This window comes from Pinus tabuliformis, chromosome 3_1 (assembly GCF_031772625.1).
Source record: "Pinus tabuliformis cultivar Carrire ecotype Pingquan chromosome 3_1, CPIR1, whole genome shotgun sequence".
NCBI lineage: Eukaryota > Viridiplantae > Streptophyta > Pinopsida > Pinales > Pinaceae > Pinus > Pinus tabuliformis.
In genome coordinates this window covers 863,191,213-863,202,025 of record NC_142301.1, presented here as the reverse complement: position 1 = coordinate 863,202,025, position 10,813 = coordinate 863,191,213, and positions in this window count along the sequence as shown.

The following is a 10,813-nucleotide window of genomic DNA, read 5'->3' as shown; positions in this document are numbered from 1 at the left end:
GGCATCAGACAACATAATGTTAGTGCATATTGTTGTTGTCATTCTATTGAACCCCTTTTTTGTCATTCTCGTATTCGTGTTTTCTCTCACTCATAAGAAAGATGGAAATACAACAACAGTACATAAATTCCTTATCATCACAATGATCACTATAAATTATAAATTATTTGAGTAAACTATGGTACATGAAAATAAAGAAATGCATGGCAATCTGAACATCATTTTCAGTAAACAAAATAGGCAAACACATTTACCCTAAAATGGACATTGATTTTATAAGACCCCGCATGTCAAGAAATGCTTACCTCTCATGGATGAATCCACACGCTCTCAGGAATTTCTCCTCCAGAAAAAACCTTCCAATGGCATCTTCGGAAAAACCCTCCCAATGGCATCTTCGACCACTGTTGGAAGTTTCTGTCACAGAGATGAGATGAGATGGCCCAACAGCGGAATTCGTAGGCCCTGTTTTTCTGGAGGAATGCATCCCTCCATGGATACAGAGGATTTTGGATTTAATTTTGAAAACGAAGAAAATAAAACCAGAAAACCATTTCAATTCGATTTAAAAAGAAGACTTCGATTTTAAAAGAAGAAAATAAGCGCTAAAAACAGACAGAATGGAGCTATGTCAATTAAATTAAATGATTATCTGCAACCTATAATTAGAGTTATTGAACACAAAGAGTTGGAAAATAAATTTACCAGAGCCAAGCCAAATGATATGATGGAGGATGCGTCCCTCCCTTGGCTTTCAAGTTCAATAGATTCAGAAAATTCAGATTGATTGGAGGGAGTCCCTCCGAATCCAAATCGAATATGAGACCCCGCTCCCATCTTCAATGTGACCCACTTTACGGCTCCCAGTGGGCACTGCCCAGATACCTCTGACAGATGGATTCACAGCAACATGGACCGTAGGCTCTGAGGAATTGCTTGTCCAGAAAAACGCTCCCAGTGGCCATGGTTGGCATCTTCTAATATGGTCGTCACCCAGATCCAACGGTTAGATTGGCAGGAGGTAGAGGATCTATGACAGGCTGAGGGATTGCAAATGGAAGTTATGACTCCATCGAAGTCAATTTGGTTTTATTGATTACTAGTTGCATAGCCATCTGCACATAATATTACTATGGAGGAGGCACTATATTTTCCAATTTCCATCTCTCCAACATAACATTGTGGAGATTTCATCATATTTTGAAAGCCATTAGTACGGCCAACTCCACCTGGCAGAGTCTTCTTAAATCTCCATTCCCATAACCTTGTGGACATTTCCGCACCTTTTGAGAAGAATTCAGGAATCAATATGGTGTAACATCCCATACCCACTTCCCATTGCTATTCTGACTTGATCCAGATTTTTTTTATAGTTCACCCTCTGCTCCTAGCTGTCTTTTAATGATGAAGTGTGCTTGTCAAGAAAGAAATCAGTGTCAGAAATGGAACTCAACCCAAAGATTCATATGCATGAGAAGCCTAATCATTAAACACATTGGCCAGGAGTCAGAAGGCAGGACAAATTGCCCACGGAGACATCATTCCATACTCCTCTGAGAATCTACAGGTGGTGCTAATTGTTACTAACCTAGAGGTAAAATCATGTCCATGGAACCTGGATGCATGACAGGCTGAGGATCCTTTCTCTCGATCTCGATTTCTATGGAATGATGGACATCTATGCAGATGGTCTTATTAAAAAAAACCAAGAAAATGACTAGACACAAAAAAACACTTTAATTCACTTTACAGAAATCGAGCTATGTTAATGAAAATTCAAAAATTAAATCAATTTCTCTTTCATTCATTCAGGTATACCAGAATCATTTACGTGTGATGGAGAGTCAAATGCATCAGATATGCTACAAGGGATTAACTCAAATGTTTACATTTGAGAGGTATGATACACATACATTAATTAATGGTGGTCATATACGAGTGCTTGTGAATGGTGGATTTGAGACAATTGTTGGGAATTCTGATCCGAGGCCATAGATCTAAGTTTTTTTGTTCACATCTTCCTCTTCTATTTATCATATGTATTCGTTCCCATAGAAATGCATGCCAGAACAACATCATCTATTTCAAGATGACATAAATATTCCAGGCCATCGCTCGCGTATGTAAAAAATGCTGTGATCCCATAAAGATTCCAAGCCATCGCTAGTGAAGAGCGGATCATAGTTTACAGAAAAAAAGCGTGAGATGTTTTTCTTGAAATTTTCATACACATAGTGGTGTTTTCTTTTCAAGAAATGCTTTTCAAGAAATTATCTACACAGCCACGTCATGTATCCGCGTCGGTGTAAATTTGGATTGTTCAAACTTGCAATTTTAATTTTAGTAATTTTATAATCTTGGCCTACACCTTTTCTGTAATCTTGGCCAAGGACTTTTCTAGTCCACTACTTATGGCTGTCATCAATTCAATTAATATTACATGGTTAACTCGAGAAGCATTGATCCGAGAGAGACAACTCGTTATATTTTTCTATTTCTCTCTTAATTCATTCAATATAATTGACATTAGCGTCAATATCATTATAAAACAAATTACTCTTTCTAAGTTTCACATTCAACATAATTAACAACTCGTTATAATCTTCTATCTCTTAATTCATTCAATATAATTGACCGTCTTTATTTAACGTCAATATCAATATAATAAAACTATTGTGTGTAAGCTTTATTTATTTTTCAATTGAAAATCGAAAGTTTTGTATAGGAAGGTATAATTTACACAAAAATACTTTATGTAATATAGGTTGGTGTAAGTTTTTTTTGGTCATGTGCTTTCTACTATAACAATTAATATTTCCTTCAAGTTATTATAAATGACGGAAGAGAGCTAGTTATATTTCTTTATTTTTTCAATTTTTATGTATTCAATAATATATATATATAGTATATTTCTGTTTAGGTTTCAATATATTTTTTATATGTTTTTATTTAAGTTTTAATGATAATAGATTTACTCTTAAGTTTGATATGCATTTTTTAATTTGAAAATCACAAGTTTTTATATCAGATTATATGTTTAGTCTTTTAAATGTGATTGGTAACTCAAACTTAAGATGAAGTCAAAATTAATTAGATCAATAAACATTTTTCTTTTAAAATAGAATAAGAATTCCTAAAATTTAATTTAATTATTAATTATTATTAGATTTATGGTAACACCATTAAATATTCTATGACTTTTTTAGTGGTATATGCAAATCGAAGACTCAGATTTATGTGCAAGGTAGTTATGCTCTTTTTGTCATTAATGGAACTGATTAGTTAACAAAATCATATGAGCAAGTTTCATATTTAAGGAGTTACGATTTTTTCGGCATGTGATATTGAGAAGCCATGATTCTGGCCCATGGTATTGTAGCATTTTCTATTTATAGATTAAGAAACTCCTTAATAAAGTGGATATAAATATTCATTTATAAAAATATTCATCCATGCTTTCTGAAATAAATATATGCTTAACTTATAATAATAATAATACTAATACTAATAATAATAAAATAGTTAATTTCATAATTTTTTAAATTTTACCATTGTGAGATGTATTAACATTCCGTAGTCATTTAATTAATATAATCGTGCTATTACCTAAATTTCTATTAAAAATTATTATTTTTTTTAAATATTGATAATTTAAATACATTTTAAATATTTTAAAGCTACATCAGTACTAAAGGTTTTAAATATTTGAAAATACATTTTATAGTGAATACTCTGGTGTTTACCACTTTTTGTTAATGATATGGAGAGTGAGATAATTTATCTTATTTTGGCTATTGGATTTGTGTTTAAATTTTTTTAGTATAGAGTCTTCTCAAATGACATGCACACTTCGCTTTATATGGTTTAGAGTGCAGAAAGAATTTTGTGTTTTTCTTCTTACTTTGCCTTGCTCTTTTTTTGTTGTTGTAGTTTTAGATATATTTTATTAATTTTATTTAGTTTTTATACAATATTGAACAACTAAAAGTTTATCCTAGAAGATGAAAAAGAAAATTCTTAGTTTAGAGAATGTATTATTTAGAGAGAACTATTCTCCAATCTTGCATCTTTGTATTTTCCAAACAACTATAATTTATTCTAGAGCACTATATGATTTAAAAGATTATTCCTTTTCACTAGATGATAGATTATGGACTTGACATATACAAATATATTTGCATGCTATGCATGTCCACTATAGAGTAGATTCGTTGTCATTTTGAGAACAATTTTTTATTTAAAAATAAAGTGATGTCTACCGAAAATATCAAAGGATTACATTGTATTTACCCATTGGTTGATGTTGTATTTCACATCAGTACCATATAACAAGAAACAACTCAACAAGACTACACCCCCATAACAAGAACTTTTGGCTGTTTTTTTCTATTTTAACTAGTGCAACCATATAAATTAAATGACTTGTATACACATTAATCCATAATAACACTAACCCCATATACATCTCACATTACTAAGATAAAAATAATCATCAAATTTAACTAAATTATAAATTTATTTTAAATTTCTATCCCCACAGTACTATGAAAATTCTTAACTCAAGTAAATATTTCTTCTTACAATAGTATAGGCCAATACAATGGCTTATTGATACCACATGTCCAATATGATATATGTTGATATGTTGTTTTCTATAATTAAGCAATTCAACATCAATTAATTAAAATAGCATAATTAACTTGGAGATAAATCTTGATCGTTGATATGTGAATACTACTATGACTATTCTAGCATATTCCATGGAGGTTAAATCTCTAACATTCACATAATAATTGTTAATAGTTAAATTAGAAGTGTGAGAAGACTATTCTCAAACAAACGTGCATATGAATGTGATAAGAAAATGTACAATGTAATCATTTAGGGCATGACTTCTCTCCTTTATGACCTAGATTTCTTCTTTATGACTTCTCTCGTTTATACCTTAGTTATCTTCCATTATGAAATCTAATGTCATCATCTAGTGAATATGGAGGACTTGTTACAACCAACAAGACTTAAATTATACATTTATATGGAAAACAAGATAGGTTTGCTACAAAATCATGGATTTTGTATTCTCCACTTTTTTAAATGTAGTAAAATAAATCAAAATAGACACATACCTTGAAAACATGAAAAATATCAATCATAGATAAAAATAATGTCATTACTTATCACTATTAGAACGATATTCTTTAGCAAATTTAACTACTTTGACCATCAATGACCTAATAATAATATGTATATCTTTAGACAGAGATTTATTTTTAGTACTCGTATATTTATGTTCCTTGTGTATTTTCTGAGATTGAATTGAAGTGTTGAGTTTCGTATTTTCATTGAAAAGATGATTAATACACTTTTCAAGACATGAGACAATGAGCAGGTATTGCTGATACCAGTACATGTTCTTAAGTTATCCTCATTCGAATTGATGTTGGTTCGAGGATTGTAATCACAACAAGCAACATCAACACAAAGATCCAAAATTACTTTGTACCTGTGGCCTATTTATTTTTGGCAATATTTCAGGATGAGCCTCAATATGGAAAAACGCATCGTTTCTCAGAGTAATTAATTGTATGTTTCTCCTTGTTCAAGAAGTTTTCCTCCGAATTTGTTTAATCTTAACTTTATATTGAGGGTTTTGTTCTGATTGATTGATCTCTTCTTCATGTGCAAGTTCTTTAGGGAAATTTTTGGCCTAAAGACTTACCCTGTAGGGTTTCACTTCTCTTTTATCCTTAAATTCCTATTTTCATTCCATATGCCAGAAAGTAGTACACTTGTTCATGCTTCTATTTAAGTGAACACCATTAGGTATGAGGGTTTTGACACTATTATCATTCGAAACACATGGGTTTTCTTCATGAACTAATTCTTCACGATAATTATATACTGAATGATGATATGGTGATTGAAAAGGACTGTCAAACAAAGGGTTATGCACCCAAATGGTTTATAACTATAATATATATGAAATTGTGATGAAAGAGTGATCTTTCAGAGTTGTTGCGACGTGACTGGTATTTGCGGGAAATTTTAGTTAGCATCTTATATAGATAAAGGGGAAAATTTATTTTATGTATGAGAAATTCCATTAGGAACCAATTGTTATAAATAAAATCCATACTATTTTACTCTTCACAAGTAACATACTAATGCAACAAAAGAACCTAAGTATGCCATTTATATTTCAGAGAGGAAATCAACATACCTTTCACATGATATCCACAAACATTATTAACAATAACTTGCTTCGAGGGAATGTCACACATTGCACAGTTTTTAGACCATTTCTCTCTCTCAAAGGGAATATGAGTAGTTACTGCAATGGAATCAATATTTGTATCCATATCTATATCACCCACTCGAGATTTCTTCATATCAAAAGAAGAGGCAAAACCTTGACAATCCCTTTACTTTAACTATGAAACAACTGAAGTAAATACTATGAGATTACCTAGTGGAACAAGTTTGTACATTCATCATATGCCTCTACTAGCTCAGCTCAAATGGATTTAAACTGGATAAGGGGTGCCATGGTTAGAATCCCTGATGGTTTTAGCCAAGAATCAAGGTGAAACATGGAGGAAGAATGCACAATGGGTGGGTCACCAAACCCTAACTTACATAGAAATGTAGAAAATATGAGCAAAAATAATGAAACGACAAGGTGTTAGTAACCTTGAAACCTAAAGTGATTAACTCAAACATTGATAGTTAGGACATATGGTACATAAACATTAATATATGTCATGTATGAGTGTCTATGAACAGTCGATTTGAGAAAAAATGTGCAAATCAAGATTAATATCTTCGACAAGCATGCCAAATCACACATAAAATCATGACACAAATATCAATGGAATAACCCTTAGCCTGAGAACCATCATTTTTTATGATTACAGATCTCAAAATCTCAAAAGGAATAGAAAAATCCACATGAATATAAGCTCACAATAATCATAAATGAGTTGTCTAGTCATTAATATATTTAAACCAACTATTATATGATAATTTCATGATGTAAAAAAATAGTCAAATATGGAAAATAAACCAAATGTAAAAACAATAAAGCAAAAATTATCACATAGTTTATAATTCTTTAGGTAATATGTATTCATCAACATAGAACACATGTAGACATTAGGGCTTATATATATTTCAATCAAACATATTCAATAAATTGTTGTGAATGAATTATAATATACAACTAGAAAAGAGATAGAGGTGCTACAAAATCAGGGATTTTGAAGCAACCCTTTTTCACTTTGACATTCATATTTTGTATAGAGTTACATTATCTCAATAACTTATTGTAATACCCCAAAGGAATAAATTTTTTATATCTCTAATGAATGGGAGAAAGGTTCATCAAGAAACCATTGAAGGTAGACCTTTAAAACATAGTAAAGTTAAATAACACACTACTCAAAGAAACCAAAGATATGTCATATGAAAATTATGAAAAGTAAAATAAAACTGCATGTCAAAACAATTGCATTCATACAAAGTAAAATCCAAACATTGAAATACACAAGGATTGACATACACAAAAAAATTCATTACAAATATAGATGATAGAAGAAGAGGATGTGAACAAAAGAACTTTGAACTATTCGTTTAAAGGAAACCATATATATTCTCTTAAAGAATACCTCGTCAAGTATCTAGAAAAAATGCTTGATCGACCATTAAAGGAGAAGATCATAGTTAACCACAATGTATATAACAAAAAATCTTGAGATGCCTTTCATGAAATTCTCTCGAAAACTCACATCCTCAAAAAAAATTAGCAAAACTTACATACCACTTTATCATGACCTCCATCTTAGAAGGCTCTATATGACATATCCAAAATATACCAAAGGCTATTGTGAAAAATCACACGTCTTGAGATATGACAACAATTAGTGCTTCTTAAAAGTCTCTAGCACCTGGATCAAATGTGGGTTGTGTTCCTCGTCTGTAGCAATGTATACTAGTAAATCATGCAAATAAATAGTAAAAAATGACTTGATAAAAGTGCATAATATATAATTCATTAACTTCGTGAATGTAGTTGTTGCATTGCATAGGCCAAATATCATAACTAAACACTCACCAAAACCAATTGGTTTAGTTACATTCTAGTTTAAGTGGCATCATTGAATAGTTTGTTAAATTCATTCACGTCATTAAAATTTTATTAATTAATTTCCTTTCCTTGTATTATAAGAATAGAGTAATTGATGTGTTTGTTAATGAAGAAATGAATTAGATGGAAAAGTATGAAATGTCCTTTTTAATGAGCATATTAATAATTTTTATTAATGAATACACGAACATATATGAAATTTCAAATGACATTATTGTTATGGAGTTACTGGAAAAGGAAGGTGTGCTTTTGTCAAAATTCATAGTTAGGCACACCTTTAACTAGAGGGTTTTCCATGGGTGACATCCCCATCACACAATTTGCGAAAAATATATCACAAATATTATGATGATAGTTGTTGTTGGATGAGGGTGTGCCAATATATGGAGTTATGTGAGTTGTTCGAGAGTGTGGTCATGCAAAGAGTTGTGTTAGGCCATGGCTGTACAAGAAGGATATGAGAGAGAGTCATGCAAGAAAATCTTACTCAAATGGGTGTAGGAGTATGCGGTCGTGCAAATTATGTGGTTGTGCAAAGGGATCATATGAAGTGGGTTGTTTGGACACAATGTAGTGGAAAAATTAATGTGTATATATATGAGATTTCATTTGAGAGGAGGAATCCAGAAATGGATGATGGGACAATTCTTTTGAGAGGGTTTATAGTGAGGGCAATTGGCACACAACATGATTAGCCTAGTCATGTTAGCAATTAGAGAAATATTTTTGAGCAATCTTGTGGTTGGTTCAAGAAAGTAGTGGCATAATTGGGTGAGGTGAGTTATGTAAGTGGAACAGGCATGTTGTGCAAGGAAGCCATGTCAGTATTCATACTAGTGTCCCAGGTGATTCATGTGAGTATTTACATAAGAATGTTATGTAAACAATTGGGTAAGTTATATAAGAGGGTCGGTTCAGCTGTGTGAGAGGTTTTGACAATTTGTGCGAGCAGAAAGGTTGGTCATGTCAGACAAGGGATAGAATGATCGTGTAGTAGGCATATGATCAATCCTTACAATGATTGTAAGTCATGTGGAGTAAGCGAGTATGACTTGATAGGAGGTCTTCGAGTTAGTTTGTAGCTGGCAGCATGTGGGTTAGGGATTCTAATGGATATTTGGGTGTATTTGTGACACAATTTGGGGCGCGCAATGATATCGTAGAGAGATAATGCATGCAACAATCATAGAGAGAGATCACATCGAGAGACCATGTGATATCACAACTTAGGTGACATTTTAGTGTTCAGGCTAAATTTGGGGTTTCCACTACACTAAAAATTTTGGTTTTGTAGAGAGAAACAATTTCATAAAAGGTGATCATTTGGTAGAGTATTCTACAAGAGGGGCTTGACACTTTTACGTAGAAATGTCTTGCAATGACTTGTGATCCATACATTTCTCAAATTAATGTTGTCAAGTTTTTGTAATTTTCCTAGTGCCACGACTTGTACTTTGTACATTGTATTGTTCATATATGAGTAAATTTTGCAGGGGTTAAGATAAGTGTTGACTTCCCCATATATATTTGTTGTATATGTTTTGGTGATGATTGTTCTTGTATATACTTATATTTCACTTTTTTAAAGAAGAAAATCTTTTAAGCCAATATTCTAGTAAAACATAACTAAGAGAATAAGTAGTTGCATAGCTCGGGTGAACTAACATTGTTCTACACTAGGAAGTTGTGAAACATCTTAATGTTACATGCTTTGGAGGACATGTTGCACCAAGTGCATCTTATAACCAGGTGAGGCCCCTAGGGTTGCAATAGTCCTTTCTTTTAAGTGGAAGACAAAAATGTAATGGAGCAACTAAGGGTTATTTCTGACAATGATAAAAATACTGTTAAAATTATAAATAGTATTGATTTTAAAGGTTATTTCTTAACATTCTTCTTCATCGTCTAAGTAAAATGGATCAATGGAATATGTTACTCATTGTTATCAATGTGTGATTTAATGGTTTCCCCTTGTGTAGGAGGTACAATGGATAGTGAAACTCTCATTATTACATTCAACCATTGACTAAATAGAACCCACCATACATTAATTTTCCCCACGTCAATGCATCAATTACTAGTTATTTCTCATCTTAGAATCACAAAGCACTACAACTCGATTAAATTTTCTTAAAAGTTTCAATTCAATGTGATGCAAGGACTGTTGAAGAGAAATAACAAGAGAGGAGAAAAATTAGGACCTCCAATGAATATAAGAGTGACTCCTTAATAATTCACAATAATTTTGTTTTTATATCTCTTATTTCAACCTAATTTTTCCTATCTGAAAATAATATAGTATTGCATTTTATTTAAAATTTATAACATTTTTTGGGTCAGCATGATGAAACCAATTTTAGAGAAAAAGAGAAAGAGAGAAAAACCTTCAATATGTACAAGAGAAGCAATGAGAAGGAGAGCACCAAAAAATGGCAGTAGATATCTTCACCAAAGGAGTTCGTATGAAAGAAAAGATCCAAGCAGGACACACACAATTATGGCAAGGTAGGGTTGGGTATGCGAACTCAATTGGTTTAGTGCCGAGATAGGATGTGTGTTGAGGTGGCTTAGCAAAGAGCCCAACATGCTACACAATTTTGTCATGATGAGACTTTCTAGCATGAGGATGAGGGTACCATGGATCTCACTTGATAGATTAATGCATGGTCA